Here is a 15053-nt window from a genome sequence, read left to right on the forward strand (position 1 = left end):
ACGATACCATTCGGATGACGAAGTGAAAGTTGCATCCCAACAATAGTTATCGGACATTGGACGAATTTCTTTGCAGAAGGCATAGAAAAACTTGTACCACGCCTCTACATATGCTTAAATAATGGAGGTAGTTACTTTGAAAAGTAGATTTTGAATGGAAATTTAAGAAAACAATTGAGTTATTGTAAAATTTCAATACTTTTTTTGTTTTCTTGAGCATTGCAACTAACTTTCTGACTGACTCTCGTATTCTATTTTTGAAGCACAAACGTCTCCCTCTTAATTACAAAGGGAAGTTTCAAACATTATATCCCAAAATATATTTTATGTTTAATTAACTTCAGCAAACCAGACAGAATTTCATCAACTCGGTAAAATAATGTGAAATGAATAGTTTATTCCTCAGAAAATTATTGAAACGGGTGATTAATAATCTTTTCTAAGCCATCTTAAGTCGACATTAGCTTTGCTGACTTCGCTTTTTTTCTCGGCATTTTAATTTTTTGATGCATACTGAAAGCTATGAAACTTTTATTTTAGAAGTTTTGCTATGTGTATAACATTTTTGATTGTATTTTGGAATTTTAAGGGAGAAAAACTTGCATCAAATTTTATTTGATTTTAGAACAAAACCCAAATAACAATACCATTATTTTAATCTTTTTCATATTTTATGAATGATTCTTTCTCCAAAAAATACAGTAAAGGATTAAACTTGGTCTTGATGAGGTACAGAGCAATTTAATGTTGTTTTCTGTTGCATAAACCTGTGTTAAAGTAATTCATTTCATCTAAAATATCCTTTGAAAAAATTATCGACGTCAATCACAGATATTGCCAGTTTTTTTTTTTAAATATTTTTTCAAGGCATGGAAATAATCCTTGACATTTCAAAGGAGTTAAATTCATTTTGGGGGGGGGGGGTAGATAATATACGAAAACATTAAAGACCATAACTTTCGTAAGATGTATGAAACATGATAAAGCAAGAAGATACGTACTACATAACTTTCTTAATCTGCATGAAACATGGCAAGGAAAGAAGATACGTAGGGGAATGTGAGGCAAAGTGAAATGATTAAGATAATTGAGTTTTTACAAAATGAACAAATCGGAGATTTGTTCTGAAAATTACAGTGCATAAAGAAAGAACATTGTATTTTATAATAAAACTTACGCTGAAACAGTATATATATATATATATATATATATATATATATATATATATATATATATATATATATATATATATATATATATATATATATATATATTTTTTTTTTTTTTTTTTTTGCAGTAAGTTTGAGCCTTCAAAAAAAAAAAAAAAAGCGGAAAATTTTAACTTCTTTTTTTCATGGGGCAAAGTGAAAAATGAAATATTTTTTTAATTAAATGTTTTCTATTCGATTATAAAACATATTTTTCATCAAAAAATCAGTAAATAAAAGGTTTAATGATTAAATGAAAAGATAATGAAACAATAAATGAACATTTTAATGAATAACTCAATTAATATAGAAGAAAAATAAATGAGCGAGTAAAGAATGAATGAATAAGAAACTAAGTGAATGAAGGAATAAATAAGTGAATTACCAAATTAATAAATGTAAATGAATCAATTAATAAATGAAAACGCAAGTGGTTTACATTAAGTAATTGAACGAGTAAATGAATCAAACTATTTCACTTTTCCCCATCCAGTTTGCTCTGTATGTACTTTACAAATTGTACAATTTATTTTAAATGCAAATAATCTTAATATAAACTGAACTAATGCTGCAGGAGGAGGAGGTCCAAATTAATATTTAAAATGTTAATAACAAGATAGGTGGAGCTAAAAGCAGAGTAATTATTTCACCATTTCACTTTGCCCCATGTTACCCTACTACATAACTTTCTTAGCCAGCATGAAACATGGCAAGGAAAGAAGATACGTACCACACAGCTTTCCTTCGATGTATGAAACAGGGCAAGGGAAGAAGATTACTTACTACACAACTTTCTTAGGATATATGAAACAGGGCCAGGAAAAAAGATAAGTAGCTCACAAATTTCTAAAGATGTATGAAACCTTACATGGAAAGAAAATACGTACTACTACATAATTTTCTAAGGATGCATGAAACATAACTAGGAAATAAAATACTTACTGCATAACTTTCTTAGGCTGTATGAAATATGACAAGGAAAGAGAATAACTACTACACAACCTTATTATAATGTATGAAATATAACAAGGAGAGATGATACGTACTATAGAAATTTTTTAGGATATATGAAACAGAGCAAGGAAAAAAGATATGTACTACGCAAATTTTTTAGGATGTATGAATCATAGCAAGGAAAAAATATACAGTGGCTCCGAAAGATGTTCGTACACTTATGATTTTGAATTAAATACGTCTCTATCCATTGACTAAAATTAACGTTTTGGAATAAGTATTTAATTTTAGATCTATGATCTATTTTCAACAAAACTACATGAAAAATTTTAATAAAATAACAAAACTTGATTTTAAAAAATCAATAATCAAAAAGTGCCAGAAATGTTTTCTCACAAAAGTCTTCGTGCATTTTGAAAAAAATATCTACAGAAAAGTAAATAATCTAACTTTTTACTAAGATATTATTAGATAGATTGTAGAATATGATGCAGTATCAACAACAGCTTTTAAACGTCTGGGAATAGATTTCATTGTTTTTTCTTTCTTCTTTTGTGCAATTTCTGAAAACTGCACTTTAAGTCTTACTGTTTCTAGTTTGATTTTCGTTTCAATGCTGTATTTTCGGAATCTAGCCTCCAAGTCTCTAAATATGTTACATTAAGTTCAGATCTAGCGATTGAGGAAATATTTCTAAGCTTAACCCGGGAGAACGTGCGCTTCCTGGGCGAAAGTTAAGACGCGCGGGGTCATTCAATGACCCCAGATCAAAACCACAAGTCCATACGCTAATAAAAACATGATTTTTTCGACGTGTTTACAGTTAAACTATAACGTCTTATAATTTTCGACATTAAAATTGCATCTTAGACATAAGTGGGATTTATAAGTGAGCTTAAAATCGCGCTTATAAGGAAAGCATTTCTAAATTTATTCTTTAAATCAAGTTCAGACACACAGCGGATGAAAGCGCTTTATGTGAGTTTTTACAAACTTTATAACAACTATAATGCTGTTACTGGTATTTTTGACGCAGAAACTTGTAGAATTAATGCCAAGAATGTTTCATTTTTAATTAAAACTTAAAAAAAAGAAAAAATTGCTACATTCAAGGCAATCTCATCTCACTTGACTCCACTTTATTTCATATTTTGCAATAAAAAATTAGACTTATTCACTTTTGAGAACGCCCATCCTTTTTTAATTCTGTATCATATTAGTTGACATTTTCATGATCAAAGAATTTCTCTTCTAAAAAATCTTTAGCTCTATATTTTTTGTTGATAAAACAATTATTTGATTCAATTTCAGCAAAAAGTCTTCGAAAACGACCTATTTCTTTCTTGTATGGTATTGGCATTTCTATATACATGAAATAACTTCAATATTGAAGGGATATAAATAAAATAACCATATTGGCCATTCAAAATAGTTGGTCTATGAAAGAAACGGCTGGATGCGCGGGGTCATTTTATGGGTATACGCCCAAAATGTCGCCGGTCTAAAATGTCGTCGGTCCAAAATGTCGCCGTCCCAAAATGTCGCCAGTCCAAAATGTCGCCGGCCCAAAATGTCGCCAGTCCAAAATCTCGCCGGTCCAAAATGTCGCCGGCACAAAATTCGCTAGTTCAATTGGTATGAAAAATTTAAATGTACGTCGATGCTTTTCAGCATAAAAGTTGCGAAAAGTGTAATTGCTTTTCAAAGTAAGTTCCTTCAAAAATTCCAAACATTTTCTCCTGTCTCAATTCGTAAACATCAGATTAATTCTAGAAAATTAATAGTTTTCAGAAAAACATACGTTTTTCTGTATACTATTACAAACGTAAACATGCGAAAGGCTGCTGCAACGGAATTCTTTTTCTCGTTTAATCTGATTAATAATAATACTCAAGATGTAACGCAAGGATTCAGACAAAAAATTGGTATGGAAGTAAAACTAAACTGTTCTAAACGCGAATGAAAGAATAGTGAGGCGCAATGTGAATATGGCATGAGAATAGGCGGTTTGTATTTTTTGGGGTAATGAAATAAAAAGAAATAACTCCTTCACTCTAGCATATTATTACGGTAGCGACAGGTCAGTCATTTAGGGGATAAGGCGGAATGGCCCCCGACTTTGTTTTTTTTTTATATATATATATACTAGTGGAAGTGGTTTTTATAGCAATCCTATGAAATTTGCATTGGTTATACGCCCGTTATCCTCCTTCTCCCCTTTCACTGGAAAAATTCGAAATCACGGGCCAGGGTGGAAATAAAGTAGAAAAGTATCTTAATGAAATTTAATTTTCTCATAGATTTATTAATATTACCCTAAGAACTGTAAAAAAAAAAAAACTGTACGTTTTTAGTGAGATATACGTTGGTTAAAGTAGGATCAAAACTGTTCTGAGACTTTTTCTGGAAATGAAACTGAAGAAGTTTAACAAGACTGCTCGAGACCTTCCTCTGAGAGGACATTTGTATGTCCTTTGCGACCGGGATTTTGGGACAGTAAAACAAATGTTTAACAGAGATGATAGATTATTGCCTCGGGAACTCCCATCTCTTATGAGTAAAATTCTGAAATTACGTCGAAATGTTCACCGTCAAATTTTTTGAAATCAATGAAACCCGTAACAGCTAAAACAGGTGTCTTTCACTCAGATTTTTGAAAAACGACTCTATGCGATGACAAATATTTTCAATTCTCAACATTCATGAAATTTATATATTCGATAGAACATCAAGGGACAATTTCAGAACAGCTGTTTTATTAGAGGTTTTCAAGAGGATACTTTCATGCTTGCCAAGTAGCGCTTGTCAGCTGAATCACATTTTCCAATTTTAAATAGAAAAGAAAAAATTTCATAATGTAGGGTGAAATAACTGATATGAATGAGATTATTCAGATCAATTTTGACCTAGACTTATTTTTAAAATGAGTTTCAAAAAGTAATAGTTCCAGCTCAATATAGCTTGGCAATTAAGAAAGAAAGGAATATTGATAATAATAATAATAAACAAATAAGTTTTTCTCTCTCAGAAAAAAATGCTGTTTTAATTAGTGAATTTTTACTACACAAATTGTACAAGAATGAAAACTCAGTTTTTATTTAACACCCACGCTAGTTAAAGTGCTACAAAAATGAGAGGAATACACGGCTAATTTAGATTTTATTGATATCTTGCTCAACCTCTCATATTTAAATTCAGTATATTTTTCATTGTTAATTTAATTACACTGACTCACGTAAACGATAACGAAACTCAACTTAGAACGAAAATAAGGCTTGTTTTCGTTTAATTTCACTTGTATACTACATTTTTGTATGAATTCTCGCATTACTTCTTGAGATATAGCAGTCACATAAAACGATAAAAATTATTCGGTGATCCATCTTTTTGAGATGACTGAAGCAAAAAACAAATGAGCAACTCGCCCTTTAAGATATACCTGTAGACCAAATTTTGTCTTAACCCTTGTACAGTAGACACTCGTTTTACACGGGGGTTATGTTCCACGGAAATGCTGCGTAAATCGAAAACGAGTAAATTGAGACCTAATATTAGTGTCAAAATAGGGATTAGGTTCCGTAGATAAAAAAAAAAATACTTCATTCTAGTGATGACTAATTGTATAATAAGTTTAATGTGTACTTATATCGATTTTTATGCATAATATGCATAAAGAATACAAACTAACTTCGTGTTCTGCTTATGAAGAAGAGCTGGCTATGATAGTCTTTTGGTAGTCATTAAGAATTTTTCTCTAATTCTTGCGGAGCATTAACGCATCCATGATCACTTGCGTCATTTCCTTGATAGAATTTTCCTTCGCTAACAAATCAGAAAGATCATTTCTATTGTCTACGAATGGTTCAAAATTTTCAATGTGAGCGTTTTTGGTTGTGTGCCACCCGAGTCGGTATCCTCGTTGGTTTTGACCTCCTTTGTCACTCCTAAAAGCTCTTCTTCCAGTGAGTTCTGAACTGTGTGAGTTTAATCACTAAACTTCTGATGGAAAAAGCTCTGGAACCAATCGCATAAAATGTCTCCAAGGACCCAAATTCGATTATAAGCACGCCAAAAATGCAGTTAGTTACGTGTAATCTGCAATATTTAGGAGCTTGGGTTTTGAAAGAGAGGAAAATGTTACCTGTTTGCATTGCCGCATCTGCGTAAAACCGAAATTTATCTGCGTAAATTAAAATAAAAGTGTCAAATCTTCAACCGCATATAATCGAAACCGCGTAAAATAAACCTGCTTAAAACGAGGGTCTACTGTATTACTTTTCGAGATATATCAGTCACAGATAATAAAAAAGAAAGGAAAAAAACCATTCGATTGCTCCACCCTTTGGTGTTATTGGCCCCAAAATCTGTCCCCCTGCTGCTTCCTAACATTTTACTTGATTCCGTTCATCATTTTTTGAGCAATGACAGCCACGCATATCGATGAAATTGTTCAGTTACTCCACTATCTTGAACGAATTGACGCAAAAAACCACGCAGCCGTAAATCATGTATGGGTACTTGCAGGTATCGTTAGAATTCTTACTACAGGTTTTGACGTAGAATGGCCCCAAAAAATCGGTCACATACAAACGCACAATATTCTTGAAGAAAAGTTTAAAATAATTTAGCAAACGTCAGAACTGAACACAGTCAGAACGTTTTACAGTTGGTAGATAGCGAGTCACAAGAAATAAGATAACGTAACGCTTGTATTCTATTTGTTTGCTGAAAAACAGCCGAGAGTTGCGAATCAAAACGGAATAATCTTTTTTGAATTTATCAAGAAACTCAGTTAGTCCAGTCCCATTTTTAACGAAGACATTCATTAAAGGCAGTAATCATTTATTCTGCAAATTTGGTGTTAAACAGCATTTTTATACATTTGCATTTTTCTTACCAACTGAATGAGCGAATTTTGGATCTACGACATTTTGAACAGGCGACATTTTGGCCCGGCGACAATTTGGATCGGCGACATTTTCGATCGGCGACATTTTGAACAGGCGACATTTTGGACAGGCGACGTTTTATCCCGGCAACATTTTGGACTGGCGACATTTCGGCCCGGCGACATTTTGGATCGGCAATATTTTGGCCCGGCGACATTTTGGACAGGCGACATTTTGACCCGGCGACATTTTGGACCGACGACATTTCGGCCCGGCGACATTTTGGGCTGGCGACATTTTGTTCCGGCGACATTTTGGACAAGCGACATTTTGGGCCGGCGACATTAGGCCGCGACATTTTGGCCGCGACATTTTGTCCCGCGACATTTCGGTGGCGACATTTTGACCCCAAAATCATTTTATGACCCCAGTAACTGTGTTAAACGTGTTTTACTGGAGCACTAATGCCCGAAACACATTCAAACTGCTACCAAAAGGTAGATGGGGGCACCAAACTCAGCTACAGATAAGAAAAAAAAGGAACTGTATCTAGTTTTTTTTTGCAATTACTATTTGAAGAAGGCTTAGGGTTATAAAATGATCCCCGCGCGTCCTCCCGGGTTTAGGACAATTTTAGAGGCACCAGATGCAAACGTGAAAAACCGTGTGCTCTTTATCGTTACCTTGATAAAAACAAAGTTGTTTCCGATAACCAAATTTTGGGCTAATAGTTTAACTTTGCCTTTTAAAATATTAAATGAACCGCGTGATTCATTCTTTTATCAATAAATTACCAAACTACGAAGTCCTGATGCTAATGTGTACCCTCACACAAGAGCACCTTCACCTTCCTGATTAACTGATCCAACTAAGTTCTTAAGATTAATTCCTCATTTTCTTTTCCTTTTCCTTACAACATCGGAACCAAAATGTTGAATTTATTTTCAGCTATAAATAAGACGTTATTCCAAAACCTTTCGAGCTTATTTAGCATTGCTTTTTCGACGAAAAATGTAAGATTTCTGATTTTTACTCGAAAGAAAAAATTTCTGCGAGAAGAGCTCCCATTTAATTCAGTTCCTCACAGAACTCAGCGAACAATTTTAAGTGAAATTAAAAAGCAAAATGCTTCATCGTGTCTGTAGAAACTTTTACAGCACTGAAATGTGTATTTTCATAAAGTTTTTAACTGTAAATCTCCGATCACGTTTTGTTAACTTTGCTGGTTGATCCTTTTGTTTTCGATTCGATTCTTTTCTTTAAAGCATTTTATCAAGAACTTCACTATAGAAAGGTATAAATTGACTAATTTAGATACATTTCAAACCAACTTATCGCTACTGCGAGGTAAAAAAAAAATCAAACTTCGAATGGCATTTGTTGTTTTTTGCGAATACCAGCCATTTTAAAGTAGTAAGCAAAATATTAGGGAATAAATAAACAAAACATTAAAGACAAATAACTTTTAAGAGTCAACACAATGCAAAAATAATAAAAATTTCAGTGTAAGGTGACTTTTGTGGCGTGTGTTTTCTCTGTCTCTTTGTGTTTTGACCCTTTTCAAAAAGAAAATCCGTCAATATTAAAAAAAAAAAAACTACTGGGTTTTATTTAGAATGTCAATGGAATGGTGTGAAAAAAAAATTGAACTTCATATTCGAATTATATTTCGCGTTATTTTGGTTATGCTACAAAATTTCAAGGTGTACGAACACTTTTGGGAGCCACTATACGTTCAACAGTAGAACCGTGTTTATCTGAATCAACTTTGTAAACATATCTCTTTAAAAAAAAAAGCTACAAAGATAATTTAAAGTTATGATAACAAGAACGTAAGTATACGCCCACAAAACATTTGCTTTTTATTTTGACATTTTAAAAATAAAAGCGTTTGCTTGACCTTTTCTTTCAAACGCCACTTGTGTTTGATCCAGAAGACAGTGGACCAATGCTTTAAGGTAGTGGTGTCCAACCTTTTCCTGCAGAGGGCCGCACCTCAAAATAAAATCATTCTAGCGGGCCAGACCACACATAAATCTTCAAAATATTTCATTATTTTCTATACATGGGAAAGAAAAGAAAATTAAAAACCAATAATTGCTGTTATCAATTGCTTAATGTTTATTCTATTAAATGTTGTTCAGAAAAGAATTTCTGAATATTTGACTCCGAATTTGCGACATTGCCTCTAATTATGATTTTCGATTGGCAACATTTAACAAAACAACGTGTCATTCAGATCAGCTTCGTGGGCGGGATGTGTTCCGCGGGCTGTAGGTTGGACACTATCGCTTTAAGAAATCATGCGAAAAAACCTTTTTACATTGTTCAATGTCTTTTACGCAATTCTATTTAATTTTGTTGCAACATATATTGTTGTACTAAATGGTGGCTCTATGAATTTAAGGATTAGTTTTGCTTGTTAAACCTAAAGCCCTGAATCGTAAAATAAGTAGCGACCCGTCCTCCATCTTGGAGCTAAACGATGCTTTTTTCCTATGTCTGCTCTTAGACCATTGAAAAAATGTGTTATGCTCCTCGATTGTGGTATCTTATTAACTCCATGTCAGTCCACAATAAAGAAGCACTACTAATCAAGAAGCAAAACACGCTACTTCATTACAGCAGACATTGAAAGAAAGTATAATTCAGTTTTAAGCCATCCGTCAGGTCCATCCCGTTTTTTGATGTGACGGACTGCCGACGAAAACAGAGTGTAGCATTCACATACGGTCGCCGCACATCAATCACGTGGGTGAAATCACCCACCAGAGAAAGCGCGCTGCTTGGCGGGAACCAATGAAGTGCTGTCCTACTTTTGACGGCCGTCAGATATCAAGGTCCTTCTGTTCGAAACGGTCCAGTTCAAGATGGCTTGCTGTCATGGCAACCAGCAAAGATAACCTGTTTCGGGTGGGAAAACTCGGGATAGACTGAACGGACGGTCGTAGTGTGAACAGGCCCTAGATGGCGGACGTGCCGTTACGTAAGATACGATCTAGGGCTTTAGTTAAACCACACAACCGGATGTCCAGAATTTCAACTATTTAGATTGCCTTTGATTCTATTTCGTCCGGATAAAGAAAATTCTATTGTATTTTGATTTTTAACATTTAGAATGTTTAACTCTTATTAAAAAAACAAACTATCATTCCATTTTTTATGTTGCTAAAAATTAGTTGAGCGCGAAAATACGCTAGAGTAAATTTTTGAGGCGCATTTCCGATTTTCAATGCGTGAAATACGATTGTAGAGGCGTTTGAAATATCTCTGTCCACATGTAATTATCAGTCTAGTTTCTGCTCGGTTGTCATGACAGTGTCATTGAATCATTTTAGAAAAATGAAAGCTCTGATGTTTGAACTTATATGCTTACAAGAATCAATCCCTTATAACTAAGCAATTTGCACTAACTAATAACGAGATAATGAGAAAGATTTAAAATAATATTCAATTTATTCCAGAAAGAATCCCATTAAGTAGGGATGATAAAGTAAAATAGTAAAGATGACTAAGCTGTTTCAAAATAAACGAATTGGAAATTCGCTTTGAAAACTACAGTACACAGAGAAAAACAATGTACTTTATATTAAAACTTGCATTTAAACATTATATTTTATTTTAAATATTTGTGTCTTCATAAAAAGTAGGAAAATTTCACTTTTTTACGGTGCAAAGCGAGAATCAATTTTGTTTATAATGAAATATCTTCTTTTTGATTGTAAAAAAAAAACATCTTAATTAGACAAAAGAGTACATTGAAAGATGAATGAATAAATGAAAAGATAATGAAATAAACTAATAAATTAATTAATTAATCAATCAGTACACTAGGAAAATAAATGAGTAAATAATCAGAAAGAAAGTGAATGAATGAATAAGGAAGTGAATTATTAAATGAAGGAATGTAAATGAAATAATTAAAAAATGAATAGGTAAGGGAATTAGTAACTAAATGAACGAGTAGATGAAATGAACTATTTCACTTAACTCCATCCACTTTGCCCTTCACTAAAACTCGTTATTCAGGAATGTGTAAATCAATTTAAACAACTTTTCAGATATTATTTTAACAATTTATGGATCATTGATACATTGAAAAAATAGATTTATTTTTTATATTAGGTCAAAAAATTAGAATAATCTATTCATTCAATGTGAATTTTAAAAAGTAGCGAAAATATTTGCATACCTGTTACTCTATAGTTTGTCACAAGTATGAAGCTTGGCTCTTGGATAATTTTACGCTCTTTTAAAAGCCTTTTATTTCTCAAAATGGGTTGTCAGGGTGTTAAATGGGAAAAGACAAAGTTACATATTGTATCATTTCTTGAATGCTATCCAACTCAATTCGAATGAACGATTTACAATCTATGGTATGTAAGATTTTAAAGGAATATAGAAGGACTGACCAACTAAAAAGTAACCGAAATAAACGAGGTAGAAAAATTGTAAGACCTGCAGAGATGAACTCAAATTAAAGTAAATTGCCTAAAATAATAGTTGAAAAATGCTTCTTACGTTCATAAGTTTAGGACAGAATGTATAGTTATCTTATCCACGCCAACTACACTTGGACTGTGGCATAAATTACAGTTTTAATTGCGGATCTACGAAGTAAGACCAAAAATAAACATGAAGCAGAAGCGTGAACAACTCTCCTGGAGCAAACAGAAGCTCAAACAGGGGTAAAAAGGTTGGAAAAGTATTATGTTCAGTGATGATTCTTTTTTTTTTTTTTTGAAATATCTGTGAACAAAAAAAGGTGTTCGGGTTCGACGTTTAAAAAGAAAAGCGTAAAAAAAATCTTGTGCAAGACGTTCTCTCCACTTTAACATATCCTCCTTGGTTTGTGGGTGCATGAGGGCTGCTGGAATTGGGAAGTTATATATATCTGAAAATGAAACAATGCGTGACTTCCATTGTTTATCAATCATACTGCATGATACTTCATCTGAGGCACAGCAGTTACACATTTAGTGACACTTTTTATCTTTCAACAAGATTCTACTCCGTGTCACATTTGTAAATCGATTCATAGATTTTCTTCGGTTTTAAACTGGTCAAGCAACTCTACCAATCTCAATACGATCAAGAATGTGTGGTACCGTCAAATCTAAAGAAAGCGGTTCAAGACCTGTTGCCGGCCAACAAAATTGAGCTCGTTGCAGTATTGAAGAGGGTATGGAAACAGTGTCAGAAACCATTATTGTAAACAGGTCCAGGTGGTAGAATCCGTGTTAGAAAGGGTTAAAGCAGTAAATCCAGTAAAAATGATGCATTCTAGTATTGATATATATATATATATATATATATATATATACATATATATATATATATATATATATATATATATATATATATATATATATATATATATATATATATATATATATATATATATATTGAAAGATTTTTCGACCTTTAATTTGAATATTTTAATTTTTTGACTCAATGTAAATCTCCATCACTATAAACTTTTGGATTATTCTGTCTAAGATTATTTTTAATTGAGTATATTTAAAATGAAATTCAGGCACGAATGAGGTGGCACGTTCATTTAAATACCTAATTTGGACTTATATTTGGTTAAAATAAACTTTTTCCAAAAAGTGGGAAGCATTCTATTATTTTGAATTTGAGTTGTAATAGTTCAAAATACAAAAAATGCAAAGAAACTTATCATTATTGAAATTTGTTTTTCACCAGGTACTAGTAGGTCTCAATTAATATTTAAAATGAAAAACAAGAACTTTATCATTAACCGACTTCAAAAAAGGAGGTTATGATTTCGTCTTGCGGCTTTTTATGTATGTTTTTGAATTATTCCACGACTACTGGACCGATTTGGACAATTCTTTTTTTGTTCGAAATAATTTACTTTCCAGATGGTCCCATGGTAATTTGGTTTGGATATGATAAGGGGTCCCGGAGAAATCCAAGAAACTATACATTTCACAAGTTGTGGCTACGTACTACAGCTTACGTCAACGGCCGGAATACGTCACAGGTCACGTGTTTTGCTGTGATCGGTGTGTTTTCACACCTAAGGTTTTGGCTTCCTCTTAAACGATATTTAATTCTCGCGGCTCATGGATGATCAATTTCCTCAACGCTGCGCCGCATGATAATTTTTTATTATAGGTGTTACTAATGTATTTATTACTGCGTAGCAAAGCGGTAAATTAAATATATTTCGCTACTTCAATAGTTGAATCAATTACCTGAAAATTTTATTTACTAAAAAATAACTTTATTTAGGCACTAAAATATAAAGTTCTTTATTTAATATTCCAATTTTTAAATATATTTAGTGTTCAATTCAGAGGGAATTGAATACAGAACACCCCTCCCCCACGATTTAATTTATATTCTTTAATAATATACATTATAACTGTGTATGATTTCTGAAGTTTGACCAATATTCCGGATTTACTATTTCACGGTAACGCCAGTTCAATTTCGAATTAGGATTGTAGCAAAAAGCAGACTTCAAAAAAAAGGAGGCCGTTCTGAACTCGTCGCATTTGTTTTTTCTTTGTACAATGTTCCTTAAATACTCGAAGACACCTGTACCTCACTCAAAAATCAGAAAACATAATTTGAATTCAAAATTCAGAATTCAAATTAACTTTTTTTTTATTTTTAAATCTGGTTTCAATTTGGCCACTGTTGGTGATATTTAGAGAGTAAACTATTGAATCACATTAAAATTGCCAATAATGGGAAAATGACATTAAATTGGAGTAAAAGGATGTCATGTGATGCACACATCAGCTCGTTTTTGTACATAGTTACGCATTTGAAAAATCCTTTCTTCGCAGTCATCGGAAGTCTCCGAGACGCTGTGCTATTTACACCATTTACAAAGCAAAAAATAAATTACTTTTAAATAAAAAAAAACCGCCTTCAAAAAACACCTAGGAACTAAAAAGCAAAAAAATAACTGATTACACTTACATACTATTTCCTACCCAAACTTATAAAGGAAATTCATTTTACAATTCCAGTACGAAAATCTGTTAAACTAAACACCGAATTATAAAATAAACACTGATTTTAATTACTATACGATGAATTATTTTAAATATCTGACTAATTACATACGATCTCTTAATTGTTAATAACCTTTTGAAGTCGGGGCCTCCTATAAACTACTACCTAACGTAACTGAGTAGATTTAGTTTTAAAGACTAATTTCGTGTTTAGTTATATTAGTGTTTAATTCAGGATTCGGTATATTGTCAGTTACGTTAGGTAGTAGTTTATAGGAGGTCCCGACTTCAAAAGGTTAATCAAAATTAAGAGATCGTATAGAATTAGTTAGGTATTTAAAATAATTCATTGTATAGTAATTAAAATCAGTGTTTATTTTATAATTCGGTGCTTAGTTTAGCAGATTTTTGTACTGGAATTGCAAAATAAATTTCATTTCTAGTTTTGGGTAGGAAATAGTATGTAAGTGTTATTAGTTATTTTTTTGCTTTTTAGTTCCTAGGTGTTTTTTGTAATCGGTTTTTTTTATTTAAAAGTAATTTATATATTTTTTCATAATAACAGAAATAATTTTTGACTTACAACAAAATATTACAATTTGAGTATCAATGTTAAAAAATTACTGGCATTATCACATGCTTTGAACTTCAGAGATATTTTGTCCCTGACTGGAATAGATTCAATGTGTTAACACATAGTTAAAATATTACCATTTTTATTTATTTATTTAGAAGCTAAACAGGTTCACATACATAAAGGACTGCGTGCCAAGCGCCTTGCCTCCGGCCACACACAGGAAAGATTTAGAACACAAGAGAAGGAAATAACACCCAGGCCACCGGCGGGAATCGAACCCGTAACCTCCGGCTTAGAAGACGAAGCTTCCACCACAGAGCCACGAAGGCGCCATATCACTAGATAGGTGGAGCTAAAAACAGAGTAAATATTTCCCCATTTCACTTCATCCCACATTTCCCTATGTAAAAAAAAATAAGTGCGTATTAGT

The sequence above is a fragment of the Uloborus diversus genome, chromosome 2 (assembly GCF_026930045.1).
Source record: "Uloborus diversus isolate 005 chromosome 2, Udiv.v.3.1, whole genome shotgun sequence".
Classification (NCBI taxonomy): domain Eukaryota; kingdom Metazoa; phylum Arthropoda; class Arachnida; order Araneae; family Uloboridae; genus Uloborus; species Uloborus diversus.